Genomic DNA, 5474 nt, shown 5'->3' with positions numbered 1-5474 from the left:
GAGCTGTATAGGACAGGGAGAAAGGAGGTCAGAGAAGGAACATATACCACAATATACACAAATGTAACACAGTTAATACAAGATTTTGTAGGCCATTGAGAGAGTTTTAGATTTTAATGTCTGTGCAATGAAAAGCCATTGACCATGACATGGTCACCTTCATTATTATCTTGTGGCAACATTTCAAATTCAGCTTTCCCGAAACTGGGCTCATTATTTTTCCCATTCCATCCCCCAAAAGATTTTATACCTCCTAATCCCTCTGGGACATTTAAAAATCAAGATCCTGTCCTTCATGCACGTATGAAATATTATGGTTGCTGTTGATTCTTTCTTTTTCCTTACCTCCCTCCACCATGTGAAAAGAAAACTAAAATAGACCTATGAGTCCCTAGATTCTAGTGTTTACTCTGTAACCTACTTGCTGAATGGCATTTAGCAGGTCACTCAACCTTTCTGTTTTCTCAGCTGCAGACAGAAATAATAGGTGATTGCTGTCGGGATTATCATTTATGATGTGCCCCATTCCTCACGAACAATCAATTTACAGTTAAAGAAACTAAGAAACAGGTTGGCAAATTAATTTGGCTTAAATTAAACATCGAGTAAGGGGCGGATTGGGGGTGGAAGGCAATTTTCTCACTGCAGAGGTGAGGCATTTAATACATATGTTATTCTTCAAAATGAAGTTATATATGAGAGTAAGCTTTGAAATAAAAATCAAAGTATTATCTTCTTCATCCATTGCTTGACATACTTGATAGCTCTAACTCCTTCAGTACTCATTCTAACATTCCGATCCATGTCTGTCCTGGGGATAAAGATAGGGAAGACCCTAAGGTTGCCCTCAACTAGTGCCACACTTTTAAAGGAATCTTTACTGTATTTTGTAAGAGACTTATTTCAGTTAGGGACGGAGTAGAGAGGGAATATTGCATGTATACATAGGCACGTAGGTCAGTCTTAAGGAGTTTTTTGTGCTGAAGTTCACATTGGTCCTAGCATTTCCCTGGCCATGGCCCTAGTGCAAGTCTTCATTGCCATGAGGAGCTTGAAAGTTGGAAGCAACCTTAGGAATCAACATTTCAGGTCCGTTAGTGTCCACTTGTTGGAACCGCACTGAGCGTGCTCAATGTTTGCACCCATGCCCTTTTTTTTCCGCTATTTTTTCCCTCTCCATTCTGGCTTATTTTTTAAACCTCTCTCCTACCTTCCTTATTCAGTTGTTCATAATACGGATTTAGCAGATTCCAGTGCCTAATTGTATTTTAAATAATATAATGTCATATTTTATTTGCCTTTTTAAGTTTTTCCTTCACTCTCTTAAGTCTTTTTGTTTCTTACTTTCCCCAAACTTTCATTTCTTCTCTCCTTCAATCCATTGAGAGGGTGAGCCACCCGTCATGTGCCTCGACGGTGCCGTCTCAAATTATACCGTCACTCTTTCTCCTTATTTTATTTTTCGTCTTAGCACTTATCTCTGCCAAACCTACTGTAGTCTTATTCATTATCTAACTTTCCTATTCGAATTCAGTAGGGTTCTTTGTCTGTTTTTGTTCACTGCTCTCATACCAATCACTGCAGCCCAATCCATTTTTGTTGAATTGGATGAATCTAGCTTTTTAAAAATTTCCAGAGGTACATGCTCTTCTAATGTGAGCTTCATAGCTTTCTTTTGTGAGTTATGTTGCTTTCCTTCTTTGTTATAATAGTTTTTAATAGACTCTATCTTGGGGCGAATTTATCTTCATTTACATATCCCTGAATGTGGGGCAAATTTATAAGCATCTGTTCTAACTCAAAATAGAGTAGATATATTCCACTAACTTCCATGGCCTGTTCTACCTGAATATCACTTGTCTCTTCCTCTTCAACTATGAGTTGGAGTCTTGGCTCCTAAGGTCTCACCCATTCAATTAACTTGGAGGAGCAGAGAACGCTAACACGGCTGGCAGCCATAGTTAGGGAATTTTATATCTGCATTTTTTTTTTTTTTTGGCCCTCTGTGTTTCTTAAAATTCTGCCTAAGTATCCTGTTTTGCCTATTGAGTTGTGAGCATATGCTGTCCAATTAAAGTACCTTATAAATGTGATCCCTGTCTTGGGACAAACTGATCACTTCAGTGACAAGTTCATTTGAAAGATGTGGATTCTTTTAATTGAGTATAGATGTGTAGTTTTGCCCTGGCAGTTTGTTGCTATTGGTCTTTAGTTTTAAAAATGGCTTTAGGAAGTTCTTTATCATTCTCCTGCTTTGTGCCCTTGTAGTGGGTCGAACGGTGGCCCCAAAATGATAAATCCATGAACCTATGAATGTCATCTTATTTGGAAAGAGGATCTTTGCATACATAACTAAGTTTAAGAATCTTGAGATGGGGGACGCCTGAGTGGTTCAGTTGATTGAGCGTCTGCCTTCGGTTCAGGTCATGATCCCAGGGTCCTGGAATAGAATCCCACGTTGGGCTCCTCGCTCAGCGGGGAGCCTGCTTCTCCCTCTGCCTGCCAATCCCCTTGCTTGTACCGCCCCCCTCTGACAAATAAACAAATAAAATCTTAAAAAAGAAAAAAAGAATCTTGACATGAAATTATCCTTGAGATGAAATTATCCAGATGGAGCCTAAATCCAATGACAAATGTCTTGATAAGAGACACACAGAGAGAGGGAAGAAAAAGGCCATGTGAAGGAGGCAAAGATTGGATTTTAGGCAACCACAATTGAAGAATACTTGTAGCCACCAGTAGCCACAAGAGGCAAGGAAGGATTATCCCCTAGAGCCCTCAGAGGAAGCAGAGCCCTATCTGCCAAGACCTTGTTTTCAGATTTCTGGCCTCCAGAAACTGTGACAGAGTAAGTTTCTGTTGGTCTTAAGTCGTCCAATTTGTGATAATTTGTTGTGGCAGCCGTTGATGCTAGATATCACCCTTCCAGGTAAGGGGGCAATTCTGTCTTTGATTTGAATGAACACTGTCATTATTAGAGAGTGAAGGCAGAAAGAAAACCAATGGAAAGCTCTGGTCACATGTATCTTTTGAAGTCCTTGCATTGAAATGTCAGCATGACATTAATATGCCCTCAGGAAAGCAGTTTCCAAACGGAATATTCCCTACTCTCCCTTGTCTGCCGTGCCCCACACCCAGTTCATCCTCCATTTGCCTAAACGGCACAGTGTTCTTTTGAAAAGTGTATTCTATATGTTGTCTGTGTAGGCAATCGTGTTTGTGGAAAGGTCCATAATATGTCCCGGATTCCACCTTCATTTTGTTGCAAATTGCATTGCTTGTCCAAGCAATGTAAGTGGAAGAAAAAAAATTCTTTAATTTTGAGTTTAAGGATTTTTTCCCCATTTTAAAATCTTCAGTCATGTTTTAGGAAGAAAAAGAGTTATAAACCCGCACTTACAGTCATGTCTTTTTTGCAGTACTTTGTTTTGCTCTTGTGATCTAAGAAGATAGTTGTTACATTCACTAACTTCTCTCGCCATTGTCAGTCTTGGTCAACATTTATATGTTTGTATGTACATGTGTTATTAAACACAAACTTAAGTACCATAAACATAAATTCTTGATCTTATAAAATTCCTGTGCAGCTAACATTACAATTCTAATAGCATACACTTTAACATTAATGGTTCACTGCTTATTAGATACGCTTATCACCAGAGTTCCTTCCTGGCTCCCACACATTCATGGTGAATATCTCAGACTATTCAACATTCCACAGAACTAATGTTTTGTAGAATGTTGGGGGTGATACCACTGGCTGCATATTCTGCCTACACCACGTGACAACCCATTGATTTCTTCACAAATACGTATTCCACAGAGCCATAGATTACAATTCCTGTCAGAGGAGAGCTGTCTAAAAAATACAACATAACTACAAACACGTGATCTTATCAAATATTTCTTTAACATCTCAAATGCCATAATCCAAAATACATACCAGTACCATACACCATGAATTCTCCAAAGCAATGCAAATGAATGGAAAGGCTATGGGGGATGTTTCTCCAAAATGTTCCCCTGGAACTTGAGATAAAGCCTAGTCTGATCTAATTTAACCTCCTCATCAATGACCTGGAAAAGGGTGGGAGCCAACAGCACATTAATTAAATTCCCAGCTGTTGCTTAAGAAAGGTGTTCACCTGCCAGCTGAGGACAGAGACGCTGAGGTTAAAAACAGGAGTATAGAAAATATATATACCCAGGCTGGAAAATAATCTAAAAACCAGATCCCATGGTTTGAAGATACTTAGGATGGTGTTCATAATTGAGTTATTCTCAGGTTGAAGACGGGAGTACAGGATATGATAATACTGTTATCCATTTTAAGTGACCAGCAATCCAGCGTAGGAGAGAGGCACATAGGAGGACATCATACAGCACACAGAGATGCAAGCAGCTCCTTAAAAGATGTGCAAATCTCTAGTTAGAATAAATATAGACGGTCACATTTAAAAAATAGGAAGAAGAGATAGCTGAAAAAAAATGACTTGTAAAAATAAAAACGTATGTTAGTCTCATAATTAAGTCAAACTTGCAAAAAAAAAAAACTTGCAAGGGTGAGATCACATGAACTTTAAAAATACTCTCAATTTATAGGTAAACAGTATGACACCATGAAAGCTTAAGGTACTAGTTCAGACTCCTAAAGCAAAAATCTGACAGAAGCAGAACTAAATTTAAGTCTCCTGACAATGAATTTCTGTACTGGATCCCTACACCGTTGCCAGATCCTACCTGAACATAGCATCAGGGTGTGAAAATATCCTGATCCTAATATAGGGGATTCCTGGTAAGGAAGCTTTAGTAGAAGGTTAAAATTCCCCAACTGTTTGGAGGAATAAAGAAAGCAGAGAAAGAATCAACGTCAGATGAATTCAAGAATAGTTGGTTGTGGTATCATTTCTTCTCTGCAGACCATTTAGTGATGGTTTCCAAGCTGACTTGTGAATAGTGGCAAAGAGCTTCATACTAAGAATCAGAAGAATTTTCTTTAGAACCTTGAACATTTATTTTAGTATTGTGATATTCAGCTTCAAGATTTGCAAATTAAATTCCAATAAAATTAATTAACTAATTAAAATTGCCAATTAAGTTTGATAACCTGTATTAACCACTTAATAAGTTTAAGGTTAGGATCAAATTTAAAAAATTATAGGAAAGAGTCTGTAAGAGAGAAAACTCACGTAAATTAAGATATAATTTGCCTGAATCCCGACTTCATGACATGCTCTAACTTTCCAAGCAGGGTCCACTCAACTAAGGTCATGCAACTGCAATAGATTGTTTAGAAAGTCCATCCAGTAAAGGAATGGATAGACAGGAGAAGTAAATTAAAACAAAGCTAAAGAGATAGCTCCTCCAAGGCACCTGGGTGGCTCAGAGGGTTAAGCATCAGACTCTTGGTTTGGCTCAGGTCATGATCTCAGGGTCGTGAGATCGAGCCCTGCGTCGGGCTCTGCATTGAGCAC

General features: G+C 38.6%; 1 pseudogene; it reads right to left on the bottom strand.

The window, feature by feature from the left end:
* Positions 1-3482, bottom strand: part of LOC105235996 — a 17907-nt pseudogene extending 14425 nt beyond the window's left edge.
* Between the last annotated feature and the right edge of the window lie 1992 nt (positions 3483-5474).

The sequence above is a fragment of the Ailuropoda melanoleuca genome, chromosome 15 (genome assembly GCF_002007445.2).
Source record: "Ailuropoda melanoleuca isolate Jingjing chromosome 15, ASM200744v2, whole genome shotgun sequence".
In the NCBI taxonomy this organism is placed as follows: Eukaryota; Metazoa; Chordata; class Mammalia; order Carnivora; family Ursidae; genus Ailuropoda; species Ailuropoda melanoleuca.
Note: the sequence above shows the minus strand (reverse complement) of the source record. Positions and strands in the feature narration are given on the sequence as shown.